Raw genomic sequence first — 19,219 nt, 5'->3', positions numbered from 1 at the left:
TGGGAGGTAACCGAAGACTCGGAGGAAACCCACGCAGTCACGGAGAAAAAGTTCAGTCTCCACACAGACAGTCACCCAAGGTGGGAATTGATCAGGGAACCCTGGTGCTGTCAGGCAGCAGTGCAAACCACTGTGTCACTGTGATACCAATGTCTTTGGGACGGGGCAGAACAGGGTTAAGCGGATGGAATCAAGATCGGAAGAAATGGTCTTGGTGGGGCTGGAACAGGCCGAAATAATGGGTGTACTGGGACTTTCCAGTTTGTGGATTTTGGGAAGGAGGTAGAAGCGGGAGGTTGGTGCAGGATGTGTGGGGATGGGGGACTATGATGTCCGAGGCTGTGGACAGAAGATATCCAGAGTCGATGAAAGTCCTGGAAACAATATCATGACGTTTGGTGGTGTGCTGCGGGTCTGAGACAATAGTGGCACCACCCGTGTGAGCAGCTTAGATCATCAGGCCAGGGTTGGATATTAGAGAGATGATTGGAGCAAGTTTTGAGTGAGTCAGGATAGAGTTAGTGAGAGGCACAGAGAAATTAGAGACGGTCGATGTCGCACTGACAGATCTCAATGAAAAGATCAAGAGCTGATCGGAGGCCAGAGGGTGGGGTCCTGGTAAAGGGAGATTACTGGAGGCGGATGGATGTCAACAACAAATATTCATAAAATAGACGGTGAGAAACAGCAGAGACAATATTATCTACTCACTGATCATCATCGGAATAATGACCAAAGAATTGAAAAGCAGAAGTCGGTCTCTGTTATTCTTGAATTTAGAACAGAATATAATCAAATCTTCCAGTCCCAATGTCAAAAGTAGGAAAAATGGAATTAGAAGCATGAATTAAAATAAATCCAGTAACACAGAGTATTCTAAATAGTCGGCACATATTCCAAAGTCAGCATTATTCCTGACACATTTCATCCAATTATTTCAATGACTACCAGAAATAATAGATCTGAGTAGTATGATAGATGTTAAACAATTGGATTTTCTGAAGGCCGTCAGTAAGATCCGACATAACAGACTGATGAGTAATCTCAGAACCAGTGGAGTTAGGGGACACAGCAGCAGAATGGACACATGCTGGCGACACACACAGAAAACAGGGAGAGGAGTTGAAGGGATTTAGGCTGATTGGTAGAAGGTGGGAAGTGGTGTTCCTCAAGGATCAGCACTGGGATCACTCTCCTTCACCATTCCCATCAACAGTATGGGATCGGGAAGCAGAATGATAATTACACAATTTACAGACAGGATCAAATTGGGAGTGATAGTGAATACAGAGGAAGAATACAACTAATTACAGGCACACGTCATCATTAATTCTGAATTTGCAAAGCGGGTATTTCAATGGGAAATTAATGTTCCGACAGATCAGTGTCCGCTTCTGCACTTTGATCAGAACAATAAGTCCCCCAATCACTACTTGGAAAACAAGTGTGTGAATGGACTGGAGGGGTTTCTGGGATCAGGAGAATAGATTCACAAATCGTGTGAAGCAGAAACACAGTTTATAAACACCCATAAACATTCATCAACATGTGAGTTCATTTCAGGATGAATAGAAATGAGAAAATATCACAAAACCTATTGGAATGCTGCACTGCTGTGGGTTTTATGAAATATTAGAGTGTGGGTGATATCTGTTCCTGTTGGAGCAGATCAATAGAAAACAGAGATAGAGACATTTCACTTCAGACAATAAATATCAAACATCTTCAAAACACAGCCAAACTCTTCCTGTTTTCAACCTATTCCAAAGTTAAAACACACAGAGAGAACTCCACAGGATGGAGCGGCCACTCCCCAATAAAATACAGTATTTCAAAACAGAACCAACTAATTTCAGTCCAGTTACTGACCCACACACAATACAATTCCACACGGACAGGTAGTCCCAGTAATAGGTAGATAATTGGATCAGATCTTCCAGTCTGGTGAGAGACCCACACTCAATACAATTCCAGACTGACAGATATTTCCAGTAATCCTTGTTCACTGCTGTCAGATATTTCAATCTGATTAGTGATCCACCCTCAGAGGGATTTCATTCTTACTCCCACTAAACCTTCCTTCAGAGAGATTGCCTTCACTGAGATCCAATCTAACATTATACAAGATTCCACTCAATATAACAACTTGATTGATCAGAGATTCCGTGAGTTACAAACAGGTTTATTTTTAGTTCATGAAATGAATTCAAACCATGCACATTATTAACGAGATTTGAATTAAGTAAATTATATCATTGACCAGGTGTCTGTGTAACAGTGAGCACGAGACCAGTGTTAAACATTTTCAGTCAGAGTGTAAAATCAGAGAGCCGCTCACACAGAATTCCACAACTTCATTGGTGAAAGTCACTTACCAGGAACACCAACAATTGCAACGATTGGGTAGAATATTTTCTCAGCAGTCTCAACTGGGACAAACATTTTCACTGTGAAGAAATGTGGCAATCTCTCTGTCTGAAGCTCTGAGGTTATATATCCCACAAGCTTTTAATTAATACCATGTGGAGCCACCTCAGGGATATTGAGGTTGTGACATCGTTTAACTTATTTTTCAAAGATGTGAACAAACAGATTCCGATATTTGGTTCAGTGAAAGCAAATATTATTTTTGTGAGTGAGTGACCTCTTTCCAAACACTGGACTGTGTTGATCACATTTTTCAGCTAACATTAACAGAAAGGATGCTGTCCACTCAGACACCATCAGTCCCATCAATACTACTCAGATTGTTCCAGTGATATCCGTCACTCCACTGTGATCATTCAGTGATTCAGTTCCAGGTGTCAGTGTATTTCTCTGGGTGGTTCCACTGCACTCTGAGATGTAGCTGCCTCTGTAACTGATCATTCTGTGATTCAGTTCCAATTGCCAGTATGTTTCTCTGAGTGGTTCCACTGCACTCTGGGATGTTGCTGCCTCTGAAACTGTGACCATTCAGTGATTCAGTTCCAATTGTCAGTGTGTTCTCTGGGTGGTTCCACTGCACTCTGGGGAGTAGCTGTCTCTGTAACTGTGACCATTCAGTGATTCAGTTCCAATTGTCAGTGTGTTTCTCTGGGTGGTTCCACTGCACTCTGGGGTGTAGCTGCCTCTGTAACTGTGACCATTCAGTGATTCAGTTCCAATTGTCAGTGTGTTTCGCTGGGTGGGTCCACTGCACTCTGGGAAGTAGCTGCCTCTGTAACTGTGACCATTCAGTGATTCAGTTCCAATTGTCAGTGTGTTTCGCTGGGTGGGTCCACTGCACTCTGGGAAGTAGCTGCATCTAAATGTGAACATTCCTTTATTTCATTTCAGTAAGACAAATGAGCTGAACTTGGTCACTCGGCCCATCGGCTCTGCTCCGCCATTCTATCATGGCTGATATGTTTCTAATCCTCATTCTCCTAATTTCTCTCCTTCTCCCCATAACCCCTGATCTCCTTATTCGCCAAGAATCTATCTGTCTCTGTCTTAAAGACACTCAGTGATTTGGCCTCCACAGCCTTCTGCAGCAAAGAGTTCCACAAATTCACTACGTTCTGGCTGAATACATTCCCCACATCTCTGTTTAAAAGCATCGTCCCGTTAGTCTGAGATTGTGTCCTCTGGTTCCAGTTTTTCACTCAAATGGAAACACCCTCTCCACAACCACTCTATCCAGGCCTCGCAGTATCCTGGAAGTTTCATAGAACATAGAACATAGAACAATACAGCGCAGTACAGGCCCTTCGGCCCACGATGTTGCACCGAAACAAAAGCCATCTAACCTACACTATGCCATTATCATCCATATGTTTATCCAATAAACTTTTAAATGCCCTCAATGTTGGCAAGTTCACTACTGTAGCAGGTAGGGCATTCCACGGCCTCACTACTCTTTGCGTAAAGAACCTACCTCTGACCTCTGTCCTATATCTATTACCCCTCAGTTTAAAGTTATGTCCCCTCGTGCCAGCCATATCCATCCGCGGGAGAAGGCTCTCACTGTCCACCCTATCCAACCCCCTGATCATTTTGTATGCCTCTATTAAGTCTCCTCTTAAAATTCTTCTCTCCAACGAAAACAACCTCAAGTCCATCAGCCTTTCCTCATAAGATTTTCCCTCCACACCAGGCAACATCCTGGTAAATCTCCTCTGCACCCGCTCCAAAGCCTCCACGTCCTTCCTATAATGCGGTGACCAGAGCTGTACCCAATACTCCAAATGCGGCCGTACCAGAGTTCTTTACAGCTGCAACATGACCTCCCGACTCCGGAACTCAATCCCTCTACCAATAAAGGCCAACACTCCATAGGCCTTCTTCACAACCCTATCAACCTGGGTGGCAACTTTCAGGGATCTATGTACATGGACACCTAGATCCCTCTGCTCATCCACACTTTCAAGAACTTTACCATTAGCCAAATATTCCGCATTCCTGTTATTCCTTCCAAAGTGAATCACCTCACACTTCTCTACATTAAACTCCATTTGCCACCTCTCAGCCCAGCTCTGCAGCTTATGTATATCCCTCTGTAACCTGCTACATCCTTCCACACTATCGACAACACCACCGACTTTAGAATCGTCTGCAAATTTACTCACCCACCCTTCTGCGCCTTCCTCTAGGTCATTGATAAAAATGACAAACAGCAACGGCCCCAGAACAGATCTTTGTGACACTCCACTTGTGACTGTACTCCATTCTGAACATTTCCCATCAACCACCACTCTCTGTCTTCTTTCAGCTAGCCAATTTCTGATCCACATCTCTAAATCACCCTCAATCCCCAGCCTCCGTATTTTTTGCTATAGCCTACCGTGGGGAACCTTATCAAACGCTTTGCTGAAATCCATATACACCACATCAACTGATCTACCCTTGTCTACCTGTTCAGTCACCTTCTCAAAGAACTCACTAAGGTTCGTGAGGCATGACCTACCCTTCACAAAGCCGTGCTGACTATCCCTGATCATATTATTCCTATCTAGATGATTATAAATCTTGTCTCTTATAATCCCTTCCAAGACTTTACTCACTACAGACGTGAGGCTCACCGGTCTATAGTTGCCGGGGTTGTCTCTGCTCCCCTTTTGAACAAAGGGACCACATTTCCTGTCCTCCAGTCCTCTGGCACTATTCCTGTAGCCAATGATGACATAAAAATCAAAGCCAAAGGTCCAGCAATCTCTTCCCTGGCCTCCCAGAGAATCCTAGGATAAATCCCATCAGGTCCCGGGGACTTATCTATTTTCAGCCTGTCCAGAATTGCCAACACCTCTTCCCTCCGTACCCCAATTCCATCTATTCTATTAGCCTGGGGCTCAGCATTCTCCTCCACAACATTATCTTTTTCCTGAGTGAATACTGACGAAATATATTCATTTAGTATCTCGCCTATCTCTTCAGACTCCACACACAATTTCCCATCCCTGTCCTTGACTGGTCCTACTCTTTCCCTAGTCATTCGCTTATTCCTGACATACCTATTGAAAGCTTTTGGGTTTTCCTTGATCCTTCCTGCCAAATACTTCTCATGTCCCCTCCTTGCTCGTCTTAGCTCTCTCTTTAGATCCTTGCTCGCTACCTTGTAACTATCCATCGCCCCAACCGAAACTTCACACTTCATCTTCACATAGGCCTCCTTCTTCCGCTTAACAAGAGATTCCACTTCCTTGGTAAACCACGGTTCCCTCGCTCGACGCCTTCCTCCCTGTCTGACCGGTACATACTTATCAAGAACACGCAGTAGCTGATACTTGAACAAGCCCCACTTATCCAGTGTGCCCAACACTTGCAGCCTACTTCTCCACCTTATCCCCCCGCCCCAAGTCACGTCTAATGGCATCATAATTGCCCTTCCCCCAGCTATAACTCTTGCCCTGCGGTGTATACTTATCCCTTTCCATCATTAACGTAAACGTCACCGAATTGTGGTCACTGTCCCCAAAGTGCTCTCCTACCTCCAAATCCAACAACTGGCCTGGTTCATTACCGAAAACCAAATCCAACGTGGCCTCGCCTCTTGTTGGCCGGTCAACATATTGTTTCAGGAAACCCTCCTGCACACACTGTACAAAAAACGACCCATCTATTGTACTCGAACTATATCTTTTCCAGTCAATATTTTGAAAGTTAAAGTCTCCCATAATAACTACCCTGTTACTTTCGCTCATATCCAGAATCATCTTCGCCATCCTTTCCTCTACATCCCTAGAACTATTAGGAGGCCTATAAAAAACTCCCAACAGGGTGACCTCTCCTTTCCTGTTCCTAACTTCAGCCCATACTACCTCGGAAGAAGAGTCCCCATCTAGCATCCTCTCCGCCACCGTAATACTGCTCTTGACTAGCAGCGCCACACCTCCCTCTCTTTTGCCTCCTTCTCTGAGCTTACTAAAACACCTAAACCCCGGAACCTGCAACATCCATTCCTGTCCCTGCTCTATCTATGTCTCCGTAATGGCCACAACATCGAAGTCCCAGGTACCAAGCCATGCTGCCAGTTCCCCTACCTTGTTTCGTATACTCCTGGCATTGAAGTAGACACACTTCAAACCACCTACCTGAACACTGGCCCCCTCCTGCGACGTCAAATCTGTGCTCCTGACCTCTATACTCTCATTCTCCCTTACCCTAAAACTACAATCCAGGTTCCCATGCCCCTGCTGCATTAGTTTAAACCCCCCCCCAAAGAGCACTAACAAATCTCCCCCCCAGGATATTTGTGCCCCTCAGGTTCAGATGTAGACCATCCTGTCTGTAGAGGTCCACCTTCCCCAGAAAGAGCCCCAGTTACCCAGAAATCTGAATCCCTCCCGCCTGCACCATTTCTGTAGCCACGTGTTTAAATGCTCTCTCTCCCTATTCCTCATCTCACTATCACGTGGCACGGGCAACAACACAGAGATAACAACTCTGTTTGTTCTAGTTATGAGCTTCCATCCTAGCTCCCTGAAAGCCTGCCTGACATCCTTGTCCCCTTTCCTACCTATGTCATTAGTGCCAATGTGGACCACCACTTGGGGCTGCTCCCCCTCCCCCCTAAGGACCCGGAAAACGCGATCCGAGACATCACGTACCCTTGCACCTGGGAGGCAACATACCAAACGTGAGTCTCTCACGCTCCCACAAAATCTCCTATCTGTGCCCCTGACTATAGAGTCCCCAATTACTAATGCTCTGCTCCTCTCCCCCCTTCCCTTCTGAGCAACAGGGACAGACTCCGTGCCAGAGGCCCGTACCCCATGGCTTACCCCTGGTAAGTCCCCCCCCCACAAGTATCCAAAGCGGTATACTTGTTTCTCAGGGGAACGACCGCAGGGGATCCCTGCACTGACTGCTTTTTCCCAGTCCCTCTTACAGTTACCAACCTATCTCCAATCTTTGGTGTAACTAATTCCCTGAAGCTGCTATCTATGACCCCTTCTGCCTCCCGAATGATCCTCCACCAGAATTTATTGGTGAGGGTCTTCCCAGACATCCGCGGGTCGACTTCCTGTTACCGCCTAAAAAACTAACTTAAAAAAAAGAAAAGAAAAATTATCAGCTCCTGCTGAAATTGACTAACCAGCCAGCTCCACTCCCGCCGAAATCGACTGGCCTGCCCCTGCAAAGACAAGTGCTTTTAAAGGCCAGACTTACCTCCTAGCAGCCACTTCCGCAATGCTCCCGCTGAAACTGACTCACCAGCTGTTCTCCTGCCTAAATCGACTGGCCTGCCCCTGCAAAGACAAGTGCATTTAAAGGACAGGCTTACCTCCCAGCAGCCACTTCCGCACTGCTCCCGCTGAAACTGACTCACCAGCTGTTCTCCCGCCGAAATCGACTGGCCTGCCCCTGCAAAGACAAGTGCTTTTAAAGGCCAGACTTACCTCCCAGCAGCCACTTCCGCAATGCTCCCGCTGAAACTGACTCACCAGCTGTTCTCACGCCGAAATCACGCTTTCAATAAGATTCCCCCTCATCCTTCTAAACTCCAACAAGTACAGACCCAGCGTCCGCAACCACTCCTCATAAGACAAGCTCTTCATTCCAGGGATATCATAGATTATCATTGAATTTACAGTGCAGAAGGAGGCCATTCGGCCCATCGAGTCTGCACCGGCTCTTGGAAAGAGGACCCTACCCAAGGTCAACACCTCCACCCTATCCCCATAACCCAGTAACCCCACCCAACACTGAGGGCAATTTTGGACACTAAGGGCATTTTATCATGGCCAATCCACCTAACCTGCACATCTTTGGACTGTGGGAGGAAACCGGAGCACCCGGAGGAAACCCACGCACACATGGGGAGGATGTGCAGACTCCACACCGACAGTGACCCAAGCTGGAATCGAACCTGGGACCCTGGAGCTGTGAAGCAATTGTGCTATCCACAATGTTACCGTGCTGCCCATTTTTAAAAAATGTTTTTTTATAATGGTCTATTTTGGATTTAATATATGTCCAAATCAAGCACATGGCAACCCCTTGGAAGAATTAGCCATGTAAAAGTCCACCATGACTTTTGGCCGAAAAAGTTGGTCTCAAAAATTAGACTTTGACATAATTATAGACAGCACCTTTATCATTTATATAGCAATCCCAAATTAAATTTCATGTTGCAAGAAGATAATAATGAAAATAACATGTTATGTATCGCTCTTATTTTATACTAGGTACTGAAAAATAAATTTGGAGGCAATTAATTACAAGGAGTATGAAGCGTTCAGTCACTCAAAGCCAAAAGTTCGGATTTTAAGAAAATCTGGCAGCATGCTGGACTTTAATATCGGAATACTAAGGTACATTCCTGCACAAATAGGATTGAAGAGAGATAAACATTTTTTTAAAGGTATCCTTTTTATTCTCAGGGGGGATTATTTATTTATTTATTTTTTTCTAGTTCTAGTGAACCTCCTCTGGACCCTTTCCAAGGGAAGCATATCCTTCTTCAGATACGGGGCCCAAACCTGCTCACAATTCTCCAAATGGGGTCTAACCAGAGACTTATACACCTTCAGAAATACATCCCTGCTTTTGCACTCTCGCCCTCTCGACATGAATGCTAACATTGCAATTGCCTTCCTAACTGCCGACTGAAGCTGCACGTTAACCGCAAGAGAATCGTGAACAAGGCCTCCCAAGTCCCTTTGTGCTTCTGATTTCCGAAGCATTTCCCCATTTAGGGTGTAGTCAATTCCTCCATTCCTCCTTCCAAAGTGCATAACCTCACACTTTTCACATTGTATTCCATCTGCCACTTCCTTGCACAATATCCGAGCCTCGAAATCCTTCTGCAGCCTCCCCCCCACCCCCCCACCCCCCGCTTCCTCAATACTACCTGTCCCTCTACAGATCTTTGTATCATCGGCAAACTGAGCGACAATGCCTTCAGTTCCTTCTTCCAGATCATTAATGTATAATGTGGGAATTTGTGGTCCCAGCACAGACCCGCGAGGCACACGACGAGTCACCGGCTGCCATCCCGATAAAGATCCCTTTATCCCCACTCTCTGCCTTCTCCCAGTCAGCCAATTCTTTTTCCATCCCAGGATCTTACCCTGAACACCATGGGCTCTTTCCCAATTTAACAGACTGTAATGCGGCACCGTGTCAAAGGCCCTCTGGACATCTAAATACATCACGTCCACTGATTCTCCCTTGTCTATCGTGCTTGTTACTTCCTCAAAGAACTCTAACAGATTTGTCAGGCATGACCTCCCCTTGACGAAGCCGTGCTGACTCAGTCCTATTTTACCATGCATTTCCAAGTACTCCGCAATCTCATCTTTAATAATGGATCTAAAATCTTACCAATTACCGAAGTCAGGCTAACCGGCCGATAATTTCACGTCTTCTTCCTCCCTCCCTTTTTAAACAGCGGTGCTACATTAGCCACTTTCCAGTCCTCTGGGGCCCTTTCTGCCTTCAGTGATTCCTGAAAGATTCCCGCCACTGCCTCCACATTCTCCTCAGCTATCTCTTTTAGAACCCTGGGATGTAGTCCATCCGTCCAGGTCATTCATCCACCTTCAGACCTTTCAGTTTCCGCAGAACATTCACCTTAGTGATGGCCACGGCACTCCCCTCTGCCCCCTGGTTCTCCTGGAGCTCTGGCATCCCACTGGTGTCTTCCACCGTGAAGACTGATGCAAAGTAACTATACAGTTGGCCTGCCATTTCTTTGTTGCCTATTATTACTTCCCCAATCACATTTTACAGTGTTCCAATGTCTTTTTCTTGTCTCTCTCTTACCTTTTATATATTGAAAAGAACATCTTCTTATCGTCTTTTACGTTACTAACTAGCTTGCACTCATATTTCATCTCCTCCTCCTTTATTGTTTTTTTCAGTTGTCCTCTGCTCGCTATTAAATGCTTCCCAATCTTCTGGGCATCCCACTGCTCCTCGCCACATTGTATGTTTTTTATTTTGCTTTACTGCTGTCCTTGACTTCCCTCGTCAACCATGGATGCCTTGTCCTCCCCTTGGCAATACAGCGCAGTGCAGGCCCTTCGGCCCACGATGTTGCACCGAAACAAAAGCCATCTAACCTAGACTATGCCATTATCATCCATATGTTTATCCAATAAACTTTTAAATGCCCTCAATGTTGGCGAGTTCCCTACTATAGAACATAAATAAATTTAGAGTATCCAATCATTTATTTTTCCAATTAAGGGTCAATTTAGCGTGGCCAATCCACCTAACCTGCACATCTTTGGGTTGTGGGGGTGAAACACACGCAGACATGGGGAGAATATGCAAATTCCACAGGGACAGTGACCCAGGGCCGGGATTCGAACCTGGGTACTCCGTGCTGCAGTCCCAGTGCAATCCACTGCGCCACATGCCGCCCTACTTGGGATGAAATTCTGTTGTTCCTCATGAATAAGCCCCCACAACTCCTGCCATTGCTGTTCCAAGGTCTTCCCTGCTAGGCTCTATTTCCAATCAACTCTGGCCAGCTCATCCCTCATGTCTTTGTAGTTACCCTTATTTAATTGTAATACTGTTACATCTGATTGCAGCTTCTCCCTCTCAAACTGCAGGGTAAATTCTATCATATTGTGGTCACTGCCCCCTCAGGGTTCCTTCACCTTATGTTCACTAATCAAGTCTGCTTCATTACACATCACCAAGTCCGGAATTGCCTGTTCCCTAGTCGGCTCTGTCACAAGCTACTAAAAAAAAACATCTCTCAGACTTTCCACAAATGCCTTTTCTTGGGATCCACGACCAACCTGATTTTCCCAGTCCACCTGCATATTGAAGTCCCCCATGATTATTGTAATATTGCCTTTTTTACAGCCTTTTCTATCTCCTGATTTATTTTCTGCTCCACATCTTGGTTACTGCTCCGGGTCCTGCAAATAACTCGGATCAGAGTGTTTTTCTCTATTCGATTCCTCAACTCTACCCACAGAGATTCTATGCCTTCTGATCCTATATTGCTCCTTGCTATCGATTTAACTTCATTCCTTACGAACAATACAACCCCTCACCCTTTGCCCATCTGCCTGTCCATTCGATAGAACACATATCCTTGCATATTTTGATCCCAGCCCTGATCACCTTGCAGCCACGTTTCTGTGATTCCCACCACATCGTCCCAGCCAATATTAATGTGCGCAACATGCAACTTTACCTTGTTCTGTATACTGTGCACATTTAGGTACACCACCCTCAATCCTGCATTGAGCACCTCCCTTCTCACACTTGTCATCTTTTTTGCTCTGCCTGAGGGTGATGTTGTTCAGGTATTTTTGTTCTATATTTCCCATTCAGTTATTACACCTGCTGAGCTACCGCTCTGGTTCCCACGCCCTTTCATATTAGCTTCAATTCTCCCGGGTGACACTAACAATCCTCCCAGCGAGGATAGTGATGCCCCTCCAGTTTAGAAGCTACCCGCCCTTCTTGTCCAGGTCCCACCTGTCCCGCAAGATAGCCCAATGGCCCAGAAATCTGAAATCCTCCCTCCTACACCACCAGTTTAGCCACGTGCTTAGCTGTACCATCCTCTTGTTCCTTGCCTCGCTGTCACGGGGCACAGGGAGTAATCCTGAGATTACAACCCGGTGAGGTGGTGATATTGGGGAGGGGTTATATCGGGGAGGGGGTGATATCGGTGTTGGGGGGATATCGGTTAGGTGGTGATATTGGGGAGGGGGTGATATCGGGGAGGGGGTGATATCGGTTAGGGGTGATATCGGGAAGAGTGTGATATCGGATAGGGTGTGATATCGGGGAGGGGGTGATATCAGGGTGGGGGTGATATCGGGGAGGGAGTGATATCGGGGAGGGGGTGATGTCAGGGAGGGGGTGATATCGGGGGGGATATCAGGGTGGGAGTGATATCGTGGAGGGGGTGATATCAGGGTGGTGCTGATATCGGGGAGAGAGTGATATCGGTAAGGGGGTGATGTCGGGGAGGGGGTGATATCGGGGTGGGAGTGATATCGGGGAGAGAGTGATATCGGGGAGGGGGTGATGTCGGGGAGGGGATGATATCGGGGAGGGGATGATATCGGGGGGGGGGGTGATATCGTGGAGGGGGTGATATCGGGGTGGGTGTGATATCGGGGAGGGGATGATATCCGGGGGGGTGATATCGAGGTGGGGGGGATATCGAGGTGATGTCGGGGATTGGATGATGTCGGGGAGAGGGTGATATCGGGCAGCGGTAATATCGGGGAGGAGGTGATATCGGGGAGGGGGTGATATCGGGATGAGCCTGATATCGGGGAAGTGGTGGTTTTGGGGAAGTGGTGATATCGGGGAAGGGGTGATATCGGGAAGGGGGTGATAGCGGGGTGGGAGTGATATCGGGCAGGGGGTGATATCGGGATGGGGTGATATCGGGGAGGTGATGATATCGGGTTGGGGGTGATATCGGGGAGGGGGTGATATCGGGGAGGGAGTGATATCAGAGAGGGGGTGATATCGGTTTGGGGGTGATATCGGGGTGGGGTGATATCGGGGTGGGGGTGATATCGGGTTGGGGTGATATCGGGGAGGAGGTGATATCAGGGTGGGGTGATATCGGGGAGGGAGTGATATCGGGGAGGGGTTGATGTCAGGGAGGGGGTGATATCGGGGTGGGGGTGATATCAGGGTGGGAGTGATATCGAGGTGGGGGTGATATCGAGGGGTGATGTCGGGGATTTGATGATGTCGGGGAGGGGGTGATATCGGGGAAGGGGTGGTTTTGGGGAAGGGGTGATATCGGGGTGGTGGTGATATCGGGGAGGGGGTGATATCCGGGGGCGTGATATCGAAGTGGGGGTGATATCGAGGCGTTGATGTCGGGGATTGGATGATGTCGGGGAGGGGTTGATATCAGGCAGGGGGTAATATTTGTGAGGGGGTGATATCAGGGAGGGGGTGATATCGAGGTGGGGTGATATCGGGGAAGGGGTGGTTTTGGGGAAGGGGTGATGTCGGGGAAGGGGTGATATCGGGAAGGGGTGAGAGCGGGGTGGGTTATATCGGGAAGTGGGTGATATCTGGGTGGGGGTGATGTCTGGGAGGGGGTGATATCGGGCAGGGAGTGATATCAGAGCGGGAGTGATATCGGTGTGGGCGTGATATCGGGGTGGGTTGATATCGGAGTGGGGGTGATATCGGGTTGGGTGTGACATCGGGGAGGGGGTGATATCGGGTAGGGAGTGATATCAGAGCGGGTGTGATATCGGTGTGGGCGTGATATCGGGGTGGGGTGATATCGGGGTGGGGGTGATATCGGGTTGGGTGTGATATCGGGGAGGGGATGATATCGGGGAGGGGGTGATATCGGGGAGAGGCTGATATCGGGGTGAGGGTGGTGTTGGGGAGGGAGTGGTATTGGGGAGGAGTTGATATCGTGGAGGGGGAGGTATCGGGGAGGGGTGATATCGGGGAGGGGGTGATATTGGGGAGGGGATATCCGGGGTGGGGGAGGGGCAGTGCTGCGATGTCTATTGAGACACAACAATCCCGAAGAGCCCCAATGGGACCAATGGGCAGCAGAAGCCGCAACTGCGCCTGCGCCACACCCATCTCAGCATCCCCTGCGTGCCAGCGGCGGCTATCTGGTGTTGCCAGGGGAAACTGCCGGTGGCCATCTTGTGTTGCCAGGGGAGATTCCCCGCGACCACCTTGTGTTTACATAGATTACATAGAACATACAGTGCAGAAGGAGGCCATTCGGCCCATCGAGTCTGCACCGACCCACATTAATCCCTCACTTCCACCTTATCCCCGCAACCCAATAACCCCTCCCAACCCTTATGGACACTACGGGTAATTTAGCATGGCCAATCCGCCTAACCTGCACGTCTTTGGACTGTGGGAGGAAACCGGAGCACCCGGAGGAAACCCACGCGGACACGGGGAGAACGTGCAAACTCCGCACAGACAGTGACCCAGCAGGGAATCGAACCTGGGACCCTGGCGCTGTGAAGCCACAGTGCTAATCACTTGTGCTACCGTGTTGCCAGGGGAGACCGCCGGTGGCCATCTTGTGTTGCCAGGGGAGACTCCCCGTGATCATCTTGTGTTGCCAGGGGAGTCTCCCGGCAGCTATCTTGTGTTGCCAGGGGAGACGATGCCAGTCAGTGGGTAGCCCTCGCACTGCCTACTTGGATAGTAACTCTCCCGCACATGCGCACGGACAGCTTTGCGTGAAGCCTCCATTGTCTGAAGCATTATTACTGCCATAAGACCCTGAGTCCACAACCGTTCCTCATACGACAAACTCGTCTCTGCTTTCAGACTCCGGCTTCACTCTCGGTTCTGAAACACCTATTCCCCTTTCCTTGGAGGGTCAGCGGCCCCTGGCGGCGGGGTGACAGCTGCCTCTGGGGGCGGGGGGACAGCGGCCTCTGGCGGCAGGGGGACAGCGGCCTCTAGCGGCGGGGGACAGCGGCCTCTGGCGGCAGGGGGGCAGCTGCCTCTGGCGGCGGGGGGACAGCGGCCTCTGGCGGCAGGGGGACAGCGGCCTCTAGCGGCGGGGGGACAGCGGCCTCTGGCGGCGGGGGGACAGCGGCCTCTGGCGGCGGGGGGACAGCGGCCTCTGGCGGCAGGGGGACAGCGGCCTCTAGCGGCGGGGGGACAGCGCTCTCTGGCGGCGGGGGGACACCGGCCTCTGGCGGCGTGGTGACAGCGGCCTCTGGCGGCAGGGGGACAGCGGCCTCTGGCGGCGTGGTGACAGCGGCCTCTGGCGGCAGGGGGTCGGCGGCCTCTGGGAGCTAGGGGACAGTGTCCTCTGGCGCCGGGTGGACAGCGGCCTTTGGCGGCGGGGGACAGCGGCCTCTGGCGGCGGGGGGACAGAGGCCTCTAGCGCCGGGGGCACAGCGGCCTCTGGCGACAGGTGGACAGCGGCCTCTGGCGTCAGGCGGACAGCGGCCTCTAGCGACAGGGAGGGGGACAGCGGACTCTGGCGGTAGGGGGATAGCCGCCTCTGGCGGCAGTGCGACAGTGGCCTCTGGCGGCGGGGGGACAGCGGCCTCTGGCAGCGGGGGGACAGCAGCCTCTGGTGGAGGTAGGACATTTGCCTCTGGAGGCGGGGGGGACAGCAGCCTCTGGCGGCGGGGGGACAGCGGCCTCTGGCGACGGGGGGACACCGTCCTCTCGCGGCAGGGGGACACTGGCATCTGGCGGCGGGGGGTCAGCGGCCTCTGGCGGCGGGGGGTCAGCGGCCTCTGGCAGCGGGGGGACAGCTGCCTCTTGTGGCAGTAGGACAGTGGCCTCTGGAGGCGGGGGGACAGCGGCCTCTGGCGGCGGGGGGACAGCGGCATCTGGCGGCGGGGGGACAGCGGCCTCTGGCGGCAGGGGGACAGCTACTGGTGAGCAGTGAGTGCGGGTGGGGCTGTCTGTCTCTGTCTGTGTCTCGGTCTGTGTCTGTGTCTCAGGCTGTGTCTCTCTCTGTGTTTCTGTCTCTGTGTCTCTGTCTCTGTCTGTGTCTCTGTCTCAGGCTGTATCTCTGTGGCTCTGTGTCTTTGTCAGTATTTGTGTCTCTGTCTGTGTTTGTGTCTGTGTCTGTATCTGTGTCTGTGTCTGTGTCTGTGTCTCTGTCTCTGTCTCTATCTGTGTCGCCATCTGTGTCTGGGTCTGTGTCTCTGTTTCTATCTTTGTCTGTGTTTCGCTCTGTGTCCGTATCTGCGTCAGTGTCAGTGTATTTTTCTCTGTCTGTGTCTGTGTCTCTGTCTGGGTCTCTGTGTGTCTCTGTGTGTGTCTCCGTCTGTGTCTCTCTCTGTATCTGTGTCTGTGTCGGTGTCTGTATCTGTGTCCCTGTCTGTGTATGTGTCTCTGTCTGTGTCTATCTTTGTGTTTCTTGTGTCTCTGTCTGTCTCTCTAGTCTGTGATTCTGTCTGTGTTTCTGTCTGTTTCTCTGTCTCTGTCTGTGTGCCTATCTGTGTCTCTGTCTGTGTCTTTGTCTGTGTCGGTGTATGTGTCTCTGTGTCTGCTTGTGTCCCTGTCTGTGTCTCAGTCTGGGTCTCCGTCTGTGTCTCTGAATCTGACTGCGTTTCTGTCTGTGTCTCTGCCTGTGCCTGTGTCTATTTCTGTGCCTCTGTCTGTTTCTATGCCTGTGTCTCTGTCTATGTCTGTGTCTCTGCCTGTGTATCTGTCTGTGTCTGTCTGTGTCTGTGACTCTGTCTGTGACTCTGTCTGTATGATCTGTATGTTTCTGTGTCTGTGTCTCTGTCTGTGTCTCCGTCTGTGTCTCCGTCGGTGTCTCTGTCTGAGTCTCTGTTTGTGTATGTGTCTTTGTCTGTGTCTCTGTCTGTGTCTGTGTCTATAACTGTGATTCTGTCTCTGTTTGTGTCTCCTTCTGTGTCTGTGTCTCGTCTGTGTCTGTATCTCTGTCTGTGTCTCTGACTGTTTCTGTGCCTCTGTCTGTGTCTGTGTCTCTATCTGTGATTCCGTCTCTGTCTGTGTCTCTGTCTGTGTCACTGCCTCTGTCTCTGTCTGTGTCTGTGGCTCTGTCTGTTTCTGTGTTTGTGTCTCTGTGCCTCTGCCTCTGTCTGTGTCTCTCTCTGTATCTCTGTCTGTGTCTCTGTCTGCTTCGGTGTTTGTATCTCTATCTGTGGCTGTATGCGTCTCTGTGTCGCTGTGTCTCTGTCCGTGTCTCTGTCTATGTCTCTGTCTGTATCTCTGTCTGTGTCTCTGTCTGTGTCTCTGTCTGGGGCACATTCTCCTGCACAGACTGTGTTTGAGTGTGAGACACGCACCCAGCTGATCTGCCATGGCGGAGGCACACAACCAGCTGATCGGCAATTGGGGGAATCGCACTCCCAGCTGATCGGTATTGCGGAGAATCACGCACCCAGCTGATCAGCAATGCGGGGAAGCACACACCCAGCTAATCGGCAATGCGGGGAAGAACAGACCCAGGTGATCGGCAATGGGGGAAGGTAGACACCCAGCTGATCGGCAATGGGGGGAAGCACGCACCCAGCTGATCGGCAATGGGGAGAGGCACACAACCAGCTGATTGGCAATGGGCGGAGACACACATACAGCTGATCAGCCATGGGAGGGGAGCACACACAGCTGATTGGCCATGGGGGGGGGGGGAGGCACACCTCCAGCTGATCGGCAATGCGGGAAGGACACACTCAGCTGCTCGGCAATGCGGGGAAGCACACACCCAGCTGATCCGCAATGCGGGGAAGGACACACCCAGCTGTTTGGCAATGGGGGAGGCACACACCCAGCTGATCGGCAAAGGTGTGAAGCCGCACACCCAGCTGATTGGCCATGGGGGGAGTCACACCCACCCACCGATAGTCCCTCCTGGCAATGCAGAATGGTAAATCAGGTTGAGGCTGGCTGGGGATGGTCAGTTTTACCGGCAGTAAGAGGAGAAAGATGCCGCGTGGGGGGGGGGGGGGGGGCGGGGGGGTTCCTCTCAGGATTTAATGAATTGAAGAAGTGAACTAAAGGGAACTTCCAGCAGATTCTTCAACTGCTGCCTGAACTGAGTCTGTGTCACGGCGTAAATCGCAGTGTTTGTGCAGCAACTCAGGAGCTGCAGCATGAAGCCCAATTCCTGAACATAATAATGTAACCATACAGATTCATACCCAAGATACCACATCCGGTTCCATATAGAATACACCATTAACGTTGACCATAACAAGATGAAATTGGCGGAGATAATAAACAGTAAAATGATGGATTTCCTCCGACTCTCCATCTCTGGGTCTCTGGGACTGTCCCCACTGCTGTGAGCCCGGAGTCTCCTGCGGGCCCTGCTGCTCAGGACAATGTGTCTGACGGTGAGAACATTGAGCAGCAGAATCAGGGCGAATGGAACACACGGGGTTAGAATGTGGTGGAGGAACTCGATTGGTCCCCAGACCGGAGAGAACAGAACATCCTCTGTGACAGCACAAAACCAGGGGTCGTTCCACAGCCAATACCCACCGGTCATCATAAACCCCCAGGAAATGTCCTTCAGCACAGCCACTGTTCCCAGAACCACAGCCGCCGTTTTCTCGCTGCAATGTTTATTTTTCAGCTTCGGGCAACAAATGGCCACAAATCGATCAAAGGTGAAAGTGACGGTGAACCAGACAGAACAGTCAGTGGCTGCAAAAAGCAGGGCGGCGTGGATATTACACACGGGGATCGACCGCAGGAAATTAAACTGTTCCTTAAAAACAATGGGAATGTGTCTCAATATCAGGTCGAGAATAACGACCAGTAGATCCCCCACTGCCATGGCCAACAGGTAACAAGTCACACATTTGGACAGCCCACAGTTTCTTCTCTTCAGGATCACAATTGTGATGAGGTTCACTGTGAGGAAGGGAAATTCACAATGAAATTATACATCAGCCTGGGAAAGACATCACAAGTATGGTCGGTGTGGTGTTGAGGAAGTCAAATTAATATACACAAATACACTCACACTCACACACAGACAGTAATACACTCACACACACAGGCACTAACACACACTCACACACACACACAGACAGTAACACACACACAGACGCTAACACACACACACTCACACACATACAGAGACAGTAACACACTCACACACACACAGAGACAGTAACACACACACACAGACAGTAACACACTCTCAGACACGCAGAAACTAACACACTCTCACACAGACATTAATACACTCACATACACACAGACACTAACACACACACATACTGAGACAGTAACACACTCACACATACACAGAGACAGTAACACACACACACACTGTCAGTAACACACTTTCAGACACACAGGCACTAAC

This window comes from Scyliorhinus torazame, chromosome 20, assembly GCF_047496885.1.
Source record: "Scyliorhinus torazame isolate Kashiwa2021f chromosome 20, sScyTor2.1, whole genome shotgun sequence".
NCBI lineage: Eukaryota > Metazoa > Chordata > Chondrichthyes > Carcharhiniformes > Scyliorhinidae > Scyliorhinus > Scyliorhinus torazame.
The sequence above is the reverse complement of the archived record's forward strand: the minus strand, read 5'-3'. Positions refer to the sequence as shown.